The following is an 18,487-nucleotide window of genomic DNA, read 5'->3' on the forward strand; positions in this document are numbered from 1 at the left end:
AGGCTATTAGACTAGATGGGATTGAAGTTCATAAAGAGGAGATGATAGCAATTCTGGAAAGTGTGAACATAGATAAGTCCTCTGGACCAGATGGGATTTATCCTAGGATTCTCTGGGAAGCTAGGGAGGAGATTTTAGAACCTTTGGCTTTGATTTTTATGTCATCATTGTCTACAGGAATAGTGCCAGAAGACGGGAGATAGCAAATGTTGTTCTCTTGTTCAAAAAGGGGAGTAGAGACAACCCTGGTAATTATAGACCAATGAGCTTTACTTCAATTGTGTGTAAAGTGTTGGAAAGGATTAGAAGAGAGAGGAATTAAAATGATTTGGAAAGGAATAATTTGATTAAGGATAGTCAGCACGGTTTTGTGAAGGGTAGGTCGTGCCTCACAAACTTTGAGTTCTTTGAGGTGACCAAACAGGTGGATGAGGGTAAGGCTGTTGATGTGGTGTATATGGATTTCAGTGAAGCATTTGATAAGGTTCCCCATGGTAGGGTATTGCAGAAAATACGGAGGCATGGGATTGAGGTGATTTAGCGGTTTGGATCAGAAATTGGTGAGCTGAAAAGAAGACAGAGGGTGGTGGTTGATGGGAAATGTTCATCCTGGAATTCAATTTCTAGTGGTGTACCACAAGGCTATGTTTTCGGGCCACTGCTGTTTGTCATTTTTATAAATGATGTGGATGAGGGCGTAGAAAGATGGGTTAATAAATTTGCAGATGACACTGAGATCGGTGGAGTTGTGGGGAGTGTTGAAGGATGTTGCCGAGTTGTGAGCAGTGCCGAGGGACATAGCTAAGCTGCAGAGCTGGGCTGAGAGGTGGCAAATGGAATTTAATGTGGAAAGGTGTGAGATTATTCACTTTGGAAGGAGTAACAGGAATGCAAATTACTGGGCTAATGTTAAGATTCTTGGTAGTTGTTGTGGTTCTGTTCGCCGAGCTGGAAGTTTTTGTTGCAAACGTTTCGTCTTGCTCACACACACACACAAATGGGAATAGAGAGGAAATCCACACACACAGACCAAGTCCTAAACTATGAAAGTAACCACCTCAACACACACAAACGAAGCTGCATCAGGACACTATTCAAAAGGGCCACAACACACTGCAGTACACCAGGACTGCAAAAAGAAGAGGAACACCTATACAAGGTATTCGCCAAAAACGGATACCCGCGCAACTTCATCAGCAGATGCCCAAGAGAAAGACCACGGAACGAGGACATACCACAACCAAAAGGACTAGCCACACTACCATACATCAGGAGCATCTCGGAACTGACTGCCAGACTACTGCGACCCCTAGGACTCATAACGGCACACAAACCAACAGCCACGCTCAGACAACAACTCACCAGAACGAAGGACCCGATACCCAACATGAGCAAGACGAATGTAGTGTACAAAATACCATGCAAGGACTGCACTAAACACTATATAGGACAAACAGGAACACTATATAGGACTAACAATCCGCATACATGAACATCAACTAGCCACGAAACGACACGACCTGCTATCCTTAGTAGCTACACACGCAGACAACAAGCAACATGAATTCGACTGGGACAACACTACCAGCATAGGGCAAGCCAGACAGAGAACAGCCAGGGAATTCCTAGAGGCATGGCATTCATCCACAAACTCCATCAACAAACACATCGACCTGGACCCAATATACCAACCACTACAGCGGACAGCTGAAACTGACAACTGGAAGCGGCAGGGACAGACCACTATAACACCGGAGGAAACATCAAAGAAGCGCTTCGCAGGAGGCTCCCAAGCACTGATAATGTCGCCTAGCCAGGGGACGAAACGTTTGCAACAAAAACTTCCAGCTCGGCGAACAGAACCACAACAATGAGCACCCGAGCTACAAATCTTTGCACAAACTTTGAATTCTTGGTAGTGTGGATGAGCAGAGAGATCTCGGTATCCGTGTACATAGATCCCTGAAAGTTGCCACCCAAGTTGATAGGGTTGTTAAGAAGGCATACGATGTGTTAACTTTTATTGTTAGAGGGATTGAATTTTGATGCCATGAGGTCGTGTTGCAATTGTATAAAACTCTGGTGTAGCTACACTTGGAATATTGTGTACAGTTCTGGTAACCACATTATAGGAAGGATGTGGAAGCATTGGAAAGGATGCAGAGGAGGTTTACCAGGATTTTGCCTGGTATGGAGGGATGGTCTTATCAGGAAAGGCTGAGGGACTTGTGACTGTTTATGTAAGAAAGAAGGTTGAAAGGAGACTTAGTAGAGACATACAAGATGATCAGAGGATTAGATAGGGTGGACAGGGAGAGCCTTTTTCCTTGGATGGCGATGGCTAGCATGAGAGGACATAGATTTAAATTGAGGAGTGATAGGACAGATGTCAGACTAAGTTTCTTTACTCAGAGAGTAGTAAGGGCATGGAACACCCTGCTAGCATCAGTGGTAGACTTTCCAACCTTAAGGGTATTTAAATAGATTGAATAAACATATGGATGATAATGGAATAGTGGAGGTTAGATGGGCTTCAGATTGGTTTCACAGCTCGGTGAAACATCGAAGGCTGAAGGGCTTGTACTGCACTGTCATGTTCTATTCCAGTTCCACCTCTGCTTTAGACTAAATGGCGTACCGTAGTGGATGCACCTCCAGACTCGATGGTTGAACATCTGACTTCAGCAGTATTTTAATTTCAACTCCTTTCATTTCCACCAGGATTCCTGTGAAGTCATCTTTATACTTGTCCAGGATGTCTTGTAAACTCCTGCTTGAGTCCGCTCCAATTTTTGTAACCAGGCGTATCTGACAAATGCAAGGTTTTTTGCCTTGTACAATGTATAGTGGTGATTCTGGACATGAGTCCCTTAAATTCATTTGTGGCATGAGGACGTCACTGGCTAGGCCAGCATTTATTCTCCATCCCTGACGATCCAGAGGGCATTTAAGAGTCAACTATATTTTTGTGGGTCTGGAGTCACATGTAGGCCAAATGCAGGTAAGGATGGCATTTTCTTCCCTAAAGGGCATTCGTGAATCTGATGGGATTTTCTTGACAAAATGTTATGAAGGTAGAAGGGGTACTGTAATTCAAGAGAGTTGAAGGACTTAGCAAGCACACAGAGTGCTGGAGAATTTACAATGTAACATTTGGTCCAGCAGCTAGCAGTACCTGAGTTGCTATGAGACCAAAACAAATTCAAATTCAGCCAACCAGTTTAAATTATGCCTCATGATACTAAACTCCAATCAAGTTTTAATTTTTATATTTTGACACTATTAAAACCAGTGAACGATCTGATGATAAGTTGAGCAATTGGAGGAGAACTGCCAAGCTCCCAATATATGCAGACTGCCCGCAGAATAGCTCTCATAAAGGTACCTTTATCTATCAACAACCTGTGGAACAGAAGTCCAAAGAAGAAGACAGAAGAAGATATAAAGATAAGATTTGACAGCTGGCTGGTTTTTAAATTTGAATTTTTTGGTAAAGCTTAATCAGGGGTTTTTATCAGACCAGTATTAAAGAATGGTAAGTAAAAGATAGGTTTGAGAAAGGATTTGTAACCAGTTGTTAGTTAACTATTCTCTATTAGACTGTCAAAGAAAAAAAAAAGTTGTTAATTTTTTAACAACTTTGGGATAGTCATAGAGATGTATAGCACGGACGTAGACCCTTCGGTTCAACTCGTCCATTCCAACCAGATAACCCAACCCAATGTAGTCCCACCTGCCAGCACCTGGCCCATATCCTTCCAAACCCTTCCTATTCATATATCCATCCAAATGCCTTTTAAATGTTGCAGTTGTACTAGACTCCACCACTTCCTCTGGCAGCTCATTCCATACACGTACCACCCTCTGAGTGAAGAAGTTGCCTCTTAGGTTTCTTTTATATCTTTCTCCTCTCACCCTAAACCTATTCCCTCTAGTTCTAGACTCCCCACCCCAGGGAAAAGATTTTGTCTATTTATCCTATCCATGCCTCTCATGATTTTATAGACTCTATAAGGTCACCCCTCAGCCTCCGACACTCCAGGGAAAACAGCCCCAGCTTATTCAACCTCTCCCTACATCTCAAATCCTCCAACCCTGGCAACATCCATGTAAATCTTTTCTGAACCCTTTCAAGTTTCACAACATCTTTCCGACAGGAAGGAGACCAGAATTGCATGCAATATTCAACCTCATTGATCCTGCCAGTAGCATATGCTTGTCTTAAAGATTAAGCCACTCATGTCTAAGTACAGTAAAACTGCGAATGGCTCATTAAATCAGTTATGGTTCCTTTGATCGCTCCAAACATTACTTGGTTAACTGTGGTAATTCTAGAGCTAATAAATGCAAACGAGTGCTGACCTGTGCAGGGATGCATGCACTTATCAGACCAAAACCAATCCAGGCTCACCCAGCAGCTCTGGTGACTCGAGATAACCTCGGGCACATCACAAGTCCTTGTGACGGTGACGTCTCGCTCGAATGACTGCCCTATCAACATTTGATAGCACTTTCTGTGCCTACCATGGTGATCACAGGATAGTTCTTGGCCTCTCGAATTTTAACAGATTACAGCATAGGTTAAATCTTTTCTGTGTTGCTGGTTTAAATTAGCGGGGGGTTTACACCGTGTCGTAACAAACGGCAGTGGTTTCATGGTCAGTAGAGCTCTTAATTCCAGATTTTCATTAAGTTCAAATTCCACCATCTGCTGTGGCAGGATTCAAACCTGGGTTCCCAGAGCATTACCTGTGTCCCTGGATTGACAGTCCAGAAATAATACCATCAGGCCATTTCCTCTCCATTGTTCCATCTTGGCAGGCTTCAATGGTAGTGCCCTTTATTTCTCCCTGTAGATTGATTTGAGAAATAGAAAACCAAAAGCAAAACTAATGTCATTTACAAAATACTGTGCAAGAACTGTAACAAACACTACATTCCACAACAGACAGAAAACTGGCCACCACGATACATGACTCTCTCTCACTAATATCCTTACATACAGATAAGGAAGGATACCACTTTGACTGGGATAACACATCCATCTGAGGACAAGCCAAACAGAGTTCCTAGATGCATGGCATTCCAGCCGGAACTCTATCAACTAACACATTGACTTGGATCCCATTTACCACCCTCTGAGAAAAAGAACCGAAAATGATGTCACCACAGGAAATGACATCACCAACCCTAGGAAACTCAAACATATGAATAAAAAGCAGGCTACACCACCAATGCTTCATTCGGAGGCTTACTGAAGATGTTACCTAGTGTGTTGACAAAACGTCTGAAAACGAACCTTTCAGCTCAGCAAGCAAACTTACATTCAGAACCTCAACCTGAGCTACAAGTCTCAAAACTTGCTAAAACCACTTCCATCTTTACTTCTTTAATTTGGGAAGGACCCAGAAATGACCAGCTTCACCTGAAACTCTACAAACTGTGTAATACTTCTCAGCTGGCAACATGTACCCAGAGAGTAGGGGGGTTGAGCAGGGAAGCTCCTGTACCTATGTTAAGAGTCAGCCACGTTACTGTGGGGCCTGGAGTCTCATGTATACCAGCTAAAGACAGCCCTTTCTTAACCTAAAAGGACATTGGTGAACCAATTTTTTTTCCCTCAGAATGGAGAATGGTTTCATGGTCATTGTCAGACTCTTAATAATTGCAGATTTCCAAATTCAAATCCCACCATTTGCCAACGCAGGACTCGAACCGTTTTTCTAGATTTATTGACAGTGCTCGCAAATGCGTCTCTAAACCTCACCCAATCGCCGGCAGGGGGCAAAGGGCGAAACGCAGGCGCAGTGAGGTCTTGGTTTTGACGGGCGGGGTGTGGAGAACAGGCGATGGGCGGCCGCGCTCAACTGCGCCTGCGTCGTGCGGAAGGGCCGGCGTCTGTGCGCAGGAGCGAGGGGAGCGCGAGGCGCGGCCGTTTGGTGGTTAGACCCTGACAGTTGGTGCGTGAGCGCGCACGCGCTGCTGCGTCGCGTCGTCCACACCTCCCCGGAAAGCTCGCCGCCTGCTCGCGCCGAGGGAGAGGGGCCCTGCGCGAGAGGCGTCCGATGGCGACCTAGAACCCGCTGGCCCGCGGGTGGGGGGGGGAAAGGAGGTGTTTGGGTGTGGGAAACCACCGCCTTCCCCCTCCCCCCTGCACTATCCCCCGCCCAATAACTTCCATATCTCCACATACACAAGCACCTCTCTACAACTCTTCACACTGCCCCGGGCCGTCGGAGACCGAGGGAGCCGAGAGCAGGTCAGTCTGTCCCGGGCGGGGAAGGGAAACGTTTTCCCGTTCGGGTGGCGGGAGCAGAGTACGGTGCGCTCGGTGGTACCTCCCTTCCCTTTCGGGCTGAGGGCAAGTGAAGTCTGGGCCCTGGAGGAAGGGCTGGGGAGAGACTGTGACAGCCTTAAGGGCAGTGGTCGGTGAGGCATTGTTGTCTGAGGGCGGACAGATTGAGGGAGTAGCAAAGGCGGCCATTGGGTTTGGAGGAACTCAGTGTGGGGGAGGGGTATGACTGGGAGTGTCGGGGTGGGTTTGATTGGGGGGTTTGGGGATGTGACTTGAGGGTGGGGGTGGGATATAATGGGGAATATGTGGGCTGTGATTGGTGGGGGTATGTGGGGACTGTGATTGGTGGGGGGGTGGATGTGGGGACTGTGATTGGCGGCTGTGTTGGACTGTGATTGGTGGTGGGGATGTGGGGACTGTGATTGGTGGTGGGGATGTGGGGACTGTGATTGGTGGTGGGGATGTGGGGACTGTGATTGGTGGGGGGGGGATGTGGGGACTGTGATTGGTGGGGGGGGATGTGGGGACTGTGATTGGTGGGGGGGGATGTGGGGACTGTGATTGGTGGGGGGGGATGTGGGGACTGTGATTGGTGGGGGGGGATGTGGGGACTGTGATTGGTGGGGGGGGATGTGGGGACTGTGATTGGTGGGGGGGGATGTGGGGACTGTGATTGGTGGGGGGGGATGTGGGGACTGCTATTGGTGGGGGGGGGGATGTGGGGACTGTGATTGGTGGGGGGGTGGATGTGGGGACTGTGATTGGCGGCTGTGTTGGACTGTGATTGGTGGTGGGGATGTGGGGACTGTGATTGGTGGTGGGGATGTGGGGACTGTGATTGGTGGGGGGGGAATGTGGGGACTGATTGGTGGGGGGGGTTGTGGGGACTGTGATTGGTGGGGGGGGAATGTGGGGACTGATTGGTGGGGGGGGTTGTGGGGACTGTGATTGGTGGGGGGGGAATGTGGGGACTGATTGGTGGGGGGGTTGTGGGGACTGTGATTGGTGGGGGGGGGTGTGGGGACTGTGATTGGTGGGGGGGGGATGTGGGAACTGTGATTGGTGGGGGGGGGATGTGGGGACTGTGATTGGTGGGGGGGGGATGTGGGAACTGTGATTGGTGGGGGGGGGATGTGGGGACTGTGATTGGTGGGGGGGGATGTGGGGACTGTGATTGGTGGGGGGGGATGTGGGGACTGTGATTGGTGGGGGGGATGTGGGGACTGTGATTGGCGGGGGTGTTGGACTGTGATTGGTGGTGGGGATGTGGGGACTGTGATTGGTGGGGGGATGTGGGGACTGTGATTGGTGGGGGGATGTGGGGACTGTGATTGGCGGGGGGATGTGGGGACTGTGATTGGTGGTGGGGATGTGGGGACTGTGATTGGTGGGGGGGATGTGGGGACTGTGATTGGTGGGGGGATGTGGGGACTGTGATTGGTTGGGGGATGTGGGGACTGTGATTGGTGGGGGGGATGTGGGGACTGTGATTGGTGGGGGGGATGTGGGGACTGTGATTGGTGGGGGGGATGTGGGGACTGTGATTGGTGGGGGGGATGTGGGGACTGTGATTGGTGGGGGGGATGTGGGGACTGTGATTGGTGGGGGGGATGTGGGGACTGTGATTGGTGGGGGGGATGTGGGGACTGTGATTGGTGGGGGGGATGTGGGGACTGTGATTGGTGGGGGGGATGTGGGGACTGTGATTGGTGAGGGGGATGTGGGGACTGTGATTGGTGAGGGGGATGTGGGGACTGTGATTGGTGGGGGGGGATGTGGGGACTGTGATTGGTGGGGGGGATGTGGGGACTGTGATTGGCGGGGGTGCTGGACTGTGATTGGTGGTGGGGATGTGGGGGCTGTGATTGGTGGGGGGATGTGGGGACCGCGATTAGTGGGGGGATGTGGGCACTGTGATTGGTGGGAGGGTGTGGGACTGTGATTGGTCAGGGGGGATGTGGGGACTGTGATTGGTGGGGGGATGTGGGGATAGTGTTTGGCGGGGGTGTTGGACTGTGATTGGTGGTGGGGATGTGGGGGCTGTGATTGGTGGGGGGATGTGGGGACTGTGATTGGTCAGGGGGGATGTGGGGACTGTGATTGTTAGGGTGGGATGTGGGGACTGTGATTGGTCGGGGGGATGTGGGGACTGTGATTGGTGGGGGGGGATGTGGGGACTGTGATTGGTGGGGGGGGATGTGGGGACTGTGATTGGTGGGGGGGATGTGGGGACTGTGATTGGTGGGGGGGGATGTGGGGACTGTGATTGGTGGGGGGGATGTGGGGACTGTGATTGGTGGGGGGGATGTGGGGACTGTGATTGGGGGGGGTGCTGGACTGTGATTGGTGGTGGGGATGTGGGGGCTGTGATTGGTGGGGGGATGTGGGGACCGCGATTAGTGGGGGGATGTGGGCACTGTGATTGGTGGGAGGGTGTGGGACTGTGATTGGTCAGGGGGGATGTGGGGACTGTGATTGGTGGGGGGATGTGGGGATAGTGTTTGGCGGGGGTGTTGGACTGTGATTGGTGGTGGGGATGTGGGGGCTGTGATTGGTGGGGGGATGTGGGGACTGTGATTGGTCAGGGGGGATGTGGGGACTGTGATTGTTAGGGTGGGATGTGGGGACTGTGATTGGTCGGGGGGATGTGGGGACTGTGATTGGTGGGGGGGGATGTGGGGACTGTGATTGGTGGGGGGGGATGTGGGGACTGTGATTGGTGGGGGGGATGTGGGGACTGTGATTGGTGGGGGGGGATGTGGGGACTGTGATTGGTGGGGGGGATGTGGGGACTGTGATTGGGGGGGGATGTGGGGACTGTGATTGGTGGGGGGGGATGTGGGGACTGTGATTGGTGGGGGGGGCGGTGATGTGGGGACTGTGATTGGTGGGGGGGGGGGATGTGGGGACTGTGATTGGTGGGGGGGGGGATGTGGGGACTGTGATTGGTGGGGGGGTTGTGGGGACTGTGATTGGTGGGGGGGGATGTGGGGACTGTGATTGGTGGGGGGGGATGTGGGGACTGTGATTGGTGGGGGGGGATGTGGGGACTGTGATTGGTGGTGGGGATGTGGGGGCTGTGATTGGCGGGGGGATGTGGGGACTGTGATTGGTCAGGGGGGATGTGGGGACTGTGATTGGTGGGGGGGGAATGTGGGGACTGATTGGTGGGGGGGGTTGTGGGGACTGTGATTGTTGGGGGGGGAATGTGGGGACTGATTGGTGGGGGGGGTTGTGGGGACTGTGATTGGTGGGGGGGGAATGTGGGGACTGATTGGTGGGGGGGTTGTGGGGACTGTGATTGGTGGGGGGGGGGTGTGGGGACTGTGATTGGTGGGGGGGGATGTGGGAACTGTGATTGGTGGGGGGGGATGTGGGGACTGTGATTGGTGGGGGGGTTGTGGGGACTGTGATTGGTGGGGGGGGGGATGTGGGGACTGTGATTGGTGGGGGGATGTGGGGACTGTGATTGGTGGGGGGATGTGGGGACAGTGATTGGCGGGGGGATGTGGGGACTGTGATTGGTCAGGGGGGATGTGGGGACTGTGATTGGTGGGGGGGGGAATGTGGGGACTGTGATTGGTGGGGGGGGGATGTGGGGACTGTGATTGGTGGGGGGGGATGTGGGGACTGTGATTGTTCGGGGGGGATGTGGGGACTGTGATTAGGGGGCGGATGTGGGCACTGTGATTGGCGGGGGGATGTGGGGACTGTGATTGGTGGGGGGGTGTGGGGACTGTGATTGGTCAGGGGGGATGTGGGGACTGTGATTGGTGGGGGGATGTGGGGACTGTGATTGGTCAGGGGGGATGTGGGGACTGTGATTGGTGGGGGGATGTGGGGACTGTGATTGGCGGGGGTGTTGGACTGTGATTGGTGGTGGGGATGTGGGGTCTGTGATTGGTGGGGGGATGTGAGGACTGTGATTGGTCAGGGGGGATGTGGGGACTGTGATTGGTGGGGGGGGGAATGTGGGGACTGTGATTGGTGGGGGGGGGATGTGGGGACTGTGATTGGTGGGGGGGGATGTGGGGACTGTGATTGTTCGGGGGGGATGTGGGGACTGTGATTAGGGGGGGGATGTGGGCACTGTGATTGGCGGGGGGATGTGGGGACTGTGATTGGTGGGGGGGTGTGGGGACTGTGATTGGTCAGGGGGGATGTGGGGACTGTGATTGGTGGGGGGATGTGGGGACTGTGATTGGCGGGGGGATGTGGGGACTGTGATTGGTGGGGGGGTGTGGGGACTGTGATTGGTCAGGGGGGATGTGGGGACTGTGATTGTTGGGGTGGGATGTGGGGACTGTGATTGGTGGGGGGGTGATGTGGGGACTGTGATTGGTGGGGGGGGGATGTGGGGACTGTGATTGGTGGGGGGGGATGTGGGGACTGTGATTGGTGGGGGGGGATGTGGGGACTGTGATTGGCGGGGGTGTTGGACTGTGATTGGTGGTGGGGATGTGGGGGCTGTGATTGGTGGGGGGATGTGGGGACTGTGATTGGTGGGGGGATGTGGGGACTGTGATTGGTCAGGGGGGATGTGGGGACTGTGATTGGTCAGGGGGGATGTGGGGACTGTGATTGGTGGGGGGGGATGTGGGGACTGTGATTGTTCGGGGGGGATGTGGGGACTGTGTTTGGTAGGGTGGGGTGTGGGGTCTGTGATTGGCGGGGGTGTTGGACTGTGATTGGTGGTGGGGATGTGGGGGCTGTGATTGGTGGGGGGATGTGGGGACTGTGATTGGTGGGGGGATGTGGGGACTGTGATTGGCGGGGGGATGTGGGGACTGTGATTGGTGGTGGGGATGTGGGGACTGTGATTGGTGGGGGGGATGTGGGGACTGTGATTGGTGGGGGGATGTGGGGACTGTGATTGGTTGGGGGATGTGGGGACTGTGATTGGTGGGGGGGATGTGGGGACTGTGATTGGTGGGGGGGATGTGGGGACTGTGATTGGTGGGGGGGATGTGGGGACTGTGATTGGTGGGGGGGATGTGGGGACTGTGATTGGTGGGGGGGATGTGGGGACTGTGATTGGTGGGGGGGATGTGGGGACTGTGATTGGTGGGGGGGATGTGGGGACTGTGATTGGTGGGGGGGATGTGGGGACTGTGATTGGTGGGGGGGATGTGGGGACTGTGATTGGTGAGGGGGATGTGGGGACTGTGATTGGTGGGGGGGGATGTGGGGACTGTGATTGGTGGGGGGGATGTGGGGACTGTGATTGGCGGGGGTGCTGGACTGTGATTGGTGGTGGGGATGTGGGGGCTGTGATTGGTGGGGGGATGTGGGGACCGCGATTAGTGGGGGGATGTGGGCACTGTGATTGGTAGGAGGGTGTGGGACTGTGATTGGTCAGGGGGGATGTGGGGACTGTGATTGGTGGGGGGATGTGGGGATAGTGTTTGGCGGGGGTGTTGGACTGTGATTGGTGGTGGGGATGTGGGGGCTGTGATTGGTGGGGGGATGTGGGGACTGAGATTGGTCAGGGGGGATGTGGGGACTGTGATTGTTAGGGTGGGATGTGGGGACTGTGATTGGTCGGGGGGATGTGGGGACTGTGATTGGTGGGGGGGGATGTGGGGACTGTGATTGGTGGGGGGGGATGTGGGGACTGTGATTGGTGGGGGGGATGTGGGGACTGTGATTGGTGGGGGGGGATGTGGGGACTGTGATTGGTGGGGGGGATGTGGGGACTGTGATTGGGGGGGGATGTGGGGACTGTGATTGGTGGGGGGGGATGTGGGGACTGTGATTGGTGGGGGGGGCGGTGATGTGGGGACTGTGATTGGTGGGGGGGGGGATGTGGGGACTGTGATTGGTGGGGGGGGGGATGTGGGGACTGTGATTGGTGGGGGGGGGGATGTGGGGACTGTGATTGGTGGGGGGGGGGATGTGGGGACTGTGATTGGTGGGGGGGGGGATGTGGGGACTGTGATTGGTGGGGGGGGGGATGTGGGGACTGTGATTGGTGGGGGGGTTGTGGGGACTGTGATTGGTGGGGGGGGATGTGGGGACTGTGATTGGTGGGGGGGGATGTGGGGACTGTGATTGGTGGGGGGGGATGTGGGGACTGTGATTGGGGGGGGATGTGGGGACTGTGATTGGTGGGGGGGGATGTGGGGACTGTGATTGGTGGGGGGGGCGGTGATGTGGGGACTGTGATTGGTGGGGGGGGGGGATGTGGGGACTGTGATTGGTGGGGGGGGGGATGTGGGGACTGTGATTGGTGGGGGGGTTGTGGGGACTGTGATTGGTGGGGGGGGATGTGGGGACTGTGATTGGTGGGGGGGGACGTGGGGACTGTGATTGGTGGGGGGGGACGTGGGGACTGTGATTGGCGGGGGTGTTGGACTGTGATTGGTGGTGGGGATGTGGGGGCTGTGATTGGTGGGGACTGTGATTGGTGGGGGGATGTGGGGACAGTGATTGGCGGGGGGATGTGGGGACTGTGATTGGTCAGGGGGGATGTGGGGACTGTGATTGGTGGGGGGGGGAATGTGGGGACTGTGATTGGTGGGGGGGGGATGTGGGGACTGTGATTGGTGGGGGGGGATGTGGGGACTGTGATTGTTCGGGGGGGATGTGGGGACTGTGATTAGGGGGCGGATGTGGGCACTGTGATTGGCGGGGGGATGTGGGGACTGTGATTGGTGGGGGGGTGTGGGGACTGTGATTGGTCAGGGGGGATGTGGGGACTGTGATTGGTGGGGGGATGTGGGGACTGTGATTGGTCAGGGGGGATGTGGGGACTGTGATTGGTGGGGGGGGATGTGGGGACTGTGATTGGTGGGGGGGGATGTGGGGACTGTGATTGGGGGGGGATGTGGGGACTGTGATTGGTGGGGGGGGATGTGGGGACTGTGATTGGTGGGGGGGGCGGTGATGTGGGGACTGTGATTGGTGGGGGGGGGGGATGTGGGGACTGTGATTGGTGGGGGGGGGGATGTGGGGACTGTGATTGGTGGGGGGGTTGTGGGGACTGTGATTGGTGGGGGGGGATGTGGGGACTGTGATTGGTGGGGGGGGATGTGGGGACTGTGATTGGTGGGGGGGGACGTGGGGACTGTGATTGGCGGGGGTGTTGGACTGTGATTGGTGGTGGGGATGTGGGGGCTGTGATTGGTGGGGACTGTGATTGGTGGGGGGATGTGGGGACAGTGATTGGCGGGGGGATGTGGGGACTGTGATTGGTCAGGGGGGATGTGGGGACTGTGATTGGTGGGGGGGGGAATGTGGGGACTGTGATTGGTGGGGGGGGGATGTGGGGACTGTGATTGGTGGGGGGGGATGTGGGGACTGTGATTGTTCGGGGGGGATGTGGGGACTGTGATTAGGGGGCGGATGTGGGCACTGTGATTGGCGGGGGGATGTGGGGACTGTGATTGGTGGGGGGGTGTGGGGACTGTGATTGGTCAGGGGGGATGTGGGGACTGTGATTGGTGGGGGGATGTGGGGACTGTGATTGGTCAGGGGGGATGTGGGGACTGTGATTGGTGGGGGGATGTGGGGACTGTGATTGGCGGGGGTGTTGGACTGTGATTGGTGGTGGGGATGTGGGGTCTGTGATTGGTGGGGGGATGTGAGGACTGTGATTGGTCAGGGGGGATGTGGGGACTGTGATTGGTGGGGGGGGGAATGTGGGGACTGGGATTGGTGGGGGGGGGATGTGGGGACTGTGATTGGTGGGGGGGGATGTGGGGACTGTGATTGTTCGGGGGGGATGTGGGGACTGTGATTAGGGGGGGGATGTGGGCACTGTGATTGGCGCGGGGATGTGGGGACTGTGATTGGTGGGGGGGTGTGGGGACTGTGATTGGTCAGGGGGGATGTGGGGACTGTGATTGGTGGGGGGATGTGGGGACTGTGATTGGCGGGGGGATGTGGGGACTGTGATTGGTGGGGGGGTGTGGGGACTGTGATTGGTCAGGGGGGATGTGGGGACTGTGATTGTTGGGGTGGGATGTGGGGACTGTGATTGGTGGGGGGGTGATGTGGGGACTGTGATTGGTGGGGGGGGGATGTGGGGACTGTGATTGGTGGGGGGGGATGTGGGGACTGTGATTGGTGGGGGGGGATGTGGGGACTGTGATTGGCGGGGGTGTTGGACTGTGATTGGTGGTGGGGATGTGGGGGCTGTGATTGGTGGGGGGATGTGGGGACTGTGATTGGTGGGGGGATGTGGGGACTGTGATTGGTCAGGGGGGATGTGGGGACTGTGATTGGTCAGGGGGGATGTGGGGACTGTGATTGGTGGGGGGGGATGTGGGGACTGTGATTGTTCGGGGGGGATGTGGGGACTGTGTTTGGTAGGGTGGGGTGTGGGGTCTGTGATTGGCGGGGGTGTTGGACTGTGATTGGTGGTGGGGATGTGGGGGCTGTGATTGGTGGGGGGATGTGGGGACTGTGATTGGTGGGGGGGGATGTGGGGACTGTGATTGGTGGGGGGGGGATGTGGGGACTGTGATTGGTCAGGAGTGATGTGGGGACTGTGATTGTTGGGGTGGGATGTGGGGACTGTGATTGGTCCGGGGGATGTGGGGACTGTGATTGGTGGGGGGGGATGTGGGGACTGTGATTGGTGGGGGGGGATGTGGGGACTGTGATTGGGGGGGGGATGTGGGGACTGTGATTGGTGGGGGGGGGGATGTGGGGACTGTGATTGGTGGGGGGGGGGGATGTGGGGACTGTGATTGGTGGGGGTGTTGTGGGGACTGTGATTGGTGGGGGGGGATGTGGGGACTGTGATTGGTGGGGGGGGATGTGGGGACTGTGATTGGTGGGGGGGGATGTGGGGACTGTGATTGGTGGGGGGGGACGTGGGGACTGTGATTGGCGGGGGTGTTGGACCGTGATTGGTGCGGGGGATGTGGGGACTGTGATTGGCGGGGGTGTTGGACCGTGATTGGTGCGGGGGATGTGGGGACTGTGATTGGCGGGGGTGTTGGACCGTGATTGGTGCAGGGGATGTGGGGACTGTGATTGGTGGGGGGGGGGATGTGGGGACTGTGATTGGCGGGGGTGTTGGACCGTGATTGGTGCGGGGGATGTGGGGACTGTGATTGGCGGGGGTGTTGGACCGTGATTGGTGCAGGGGATGTGGGGACTGTGATTGGTGGGGGGGGGGATGTGGGGACTGTGATTGGTGGGGGGGTGTGGGGACTGTGATTGGTCAGGGGGGACGTGGGGACTGTGATTGGTGGGGGGATGTGGGGACTGTGATTGGCGGGGGGATGTGGGGACTGTGATTGGTGGGGGGGTGTGGGGACTGTGATTGGTCAGGGGGGATGTGGGGACTGTGATTGTTGGGGTGGGATGTGGGGACTGTGATTGGTGGGGGGTGATGTGGGGACTGTGATTGGTGGGGGGGGATGTGGGGACTGTGATTGGTGGGGGGGGATGTGGGGACTGTGATTGGCGGGGGTGTTGGACTGTGATTGGTGGTGGGGATGTGGGGGCTGTGATTGGTGGGGGGATGTGGGGACTGTGATTGGTGGGGGGATGTGGGGACTGTGATTGGTCAGGGGGGATGTGGGGACTGTGATTGGTCGGGGGGATGTGGGGACTGTGATTGGTGGGGGGGGATGTGGGGACTGTGATTGTTCGGGGGGGATGTGGGGACTGTGTTTGGTAGGGGGGGGTGTGGGGTCTGTGATTGGCGGGGGTGTTGGACTGTGATTGGTGGTGGGGATGTGGGGGCTGTGATTGGTGGGGGGATGTGGGGACTGTGATTGGTGGGGGGATGTGGGGACTGTGATTGGTGGGGGGGGATGTGGGGACTGTGATTGGTGGGGGGGGGATGTGGGGACTGTGATTGGTCAGGAGTGATGTGGGGACTGTGATTGTTGGGGTGGGATGTGGGGACTGTGATTGGTCCGGGGGATGTGGGGACTGTGATTGGTGGGGGGGGATGTGGGGACTGTGATTGGTGGGGGGGGATGTGGGGACTGTGATTGGGGGGGGGATGTGGGGACTGTGATTGGTGGGGGGGGGGATGTGGGGACTGTGATTGGTGGGGGGGGGGATGTGGGGACTGTGATTGGTGGGGGGGGGGGATGTGGGGACTGTGATTGGTGGGGGGGTTGTGGGGACTGTGATTGGTGGGGGGGGATGTGGGGACTGTGATTGGTGGGGGGGGATGTGGGGACTGTGATTGGTGGGGGGGGACGTGGGGACTGTGATTGGCGGGGGTGTTGGACCGTGATTGGTGCGGGGGATGTGGGGACTGTGATTGGCGGGGGTGTTGGACCGTGATTGGTGCGGGGGATGTGGGGACTGTGATTGGCGGGGGTGTTGGACCGTGATTGGTGCAGGGGATGTGGGGACTGTGATTGGTGGGGGGGGGATGTGGGGACTGTGATTGGCGGGGGTGTTGGACCGTGATTGGTGCGGGGGATGTGGGGACTGTGATTGGCGGGGGTGTTGGACCGTGATTGGTGCAGGGGATGTGGGGACTGTGATTGGTGGGGGGGGGGATGTGGGGACTGTGATTGGCGGGGGTGTTGGACCGTGATTGGTGCGGGGGATGTGGGGACTGTGATTGGCGGGGGTGTTGGACCGTGATTGGTGCGGGGGATGTGGGGACTGTGATTGGCGGGGGTGTTGGACTGTGACTGGGGGTGGATGTAGGGACTGTGATTGGCAGAGGTGTTGGACTGTGATTGGTGGGGGGGACGTGGGGACTGTGATTGGCGAGGGTGTTGAACTGTGATTGGTGGGGGAGGTGTGACTGGGGGCGGTGTGGGGACTGTGATTGGTGGGGAGGTGTGACTGGGTGATGTGGGGGGTGTGACCAGTGGCTGGGAGGTGATGGGGGTGTGACTGGGTGTGGGATGACTGGAGATGGTGGGGGGATGACTTGGCGTGGGGTGTGACTGCATTTGTGTTGGGGGGAGGGGTTGTGTGTGATGCATTGTGACTGAGTGCGTGGGGGGGTTGGGGGTCACGACCGAATGTGTGGCGGGTGGTATGTGGGGCGTATAGGGATCGTGACTGTGTGTGTGGGGTTGGCCGCATCAGAGCATTTCCAATTTTTTTTGTTTTGTTTCTTTGCCACGACAGTGTTGGAGAGTGAACTTAACTCAGTTCTCCCTCCCCGCATCGTTCGTGTGCCATGGCACTGTGGGTGGATATAAGGTATGGAAAGAGCCTCTGGTCCACCCCAGCCCCAGGGTCGATTAAATGAGGTGCCTCAGGGAAGGAGGTGGCCGATGTTCTCTGACCCACCTCTTACCCTGTCCCAAAGCCGGTCTGTTTTTGCAGTAGAGAATTTTTCTTGTCGACTTTCTGCAGCATCCTAATTCCCTGATCCCCACTGTGGCAATTACATTAGAGCAATTCCAAAAGATTGTCATTCTCGGGGCTTCTGTACCAGGGTGACCTCTTCCAGCTGAGGGACACAAGTCTTTGGGAGAAATACTTCCTTCCTTATGTATTGATCTCTCGCCAATTTTGACCACCTTCCTGCTGTCCTTTAATATCCGTTAATGAGGGCGAATTGCTAAGTTAATTGCAAACCTCAAGGATCTCTTATCACCGTTCTCCCATTCTCTGTTTTTATAAAGTTGGTTAATTAAGATGTTTTTTCTTTAAAAAAAGTTTAAGAACCTTTAAGAAGTGCAGAGTTGCTAGTATCAATGTAGCATCTACTTAATCCTTTCGACTTTTCACAGCAACATAAAGCAGTCTGACGTGAGGATGACTTGATGTATAATTGAACGTTCAGCAGTGCTAATATATATTGTGTGACATTCAAACTAGCTAGTTGACCATTAAGCTGCTCTGAATCAGTAAGCTTTGGAAAATAATATTCTATAGATTACCAGTTTTTAAATTAAAGATGTCCTTACTGCCTTTATAACAAAAACTATGTTGTATGCAAATATTTTGCTTAAATCATTTACCTAGTTTGCTGTTTTACCTAGCTAACAGGAATTTCTAAGAAGGTGTGCATGATGAGACCATGAGGCCCCTCACACTTGCCACATCATTCAGTGCGATCATGGCTAAACTCTTTCTTGAACTCTATTGTCCAACCCTATTCCATGTCCTTTTACTTGCTTAGAAACCAAAAACTATCTGTCTTAATTTTGAACAAAATAATTGACTGGTCTTCCAGAGCCCACTGGGGTGGATAATTCAAGAAATTTGCAGCCCTTTGAGCAAAGAAATTTCTTGTCTCAGAATGGAATT

At 55.3% G+C, this 18,487-nt stretch overlaps 1 protein-coding gene and 1 long non-coding RNA gene across 4 annotated transcripts in view; one reads left to right on the forward strand and one right to left on the reverse strand.

The window, feature by feature from the left end:
- LOC122553073 (uncharacterized) overlaps nt 1–5,769 on the reverse strand; it is a 53,772-nt gene extending 48,003 nt beyond the window's left edge. Inside the window, exons 1-2 of the long non-coding RNA XR_006312612.2 lie at nt 5,693–5,769; nt 4,750–4,850 (exon numbers count right to left, since the gene is read on the reverse strand). This is a non-coding gene — a long non-coding RNA (uncharacterized LOC122553073). The remainder of the gene's footprint in view (nt 1–4,749; nt 4,851–5,692) is intronic.
- A 209-nt stretch (nt 5,770–5,978) lies between these two features.
- gzf1 (GDNF-inducible zinc finger protein 1) overlaps nt 5,979–18,487 on the forward strand; it is a 42,737-nt gene continuing 30,228 nt past the window's right edge. For 2 of the 3 annotated variants that reach the window (XM_043696559.2, XM_043696560.2), the window contains exon 1: nt 5,980–6,259. The gene's annotated coding sequence lies outside the window, so the exon portion shown is untranslated. Of the gene's footprint in view, nt 6,260–18,487 lie in introns of all 3 variants that reach the window. The other variant, XM_043696562.2, reaches the window with a different exon arrangement.

This window comes from Chiloscyllium plagiosum, unplaced genomic scaffold, assembly GCF_037043375.1.
Source record: "Chiloscyllium plagiosum isolate Xiang-an unplaced genomic scaffold, Cpla_swu_hap1 HiC_scaffold_10, whole genome shotgun sequence".
Classification (NCBI taxonomy): Eukaryota; Metazoa; Chordata; class Chondrichthyes; order Orectolobiformes; family Hemiscylliidae; genus Chiloscyllium; species Chiloscyllium plagiosum.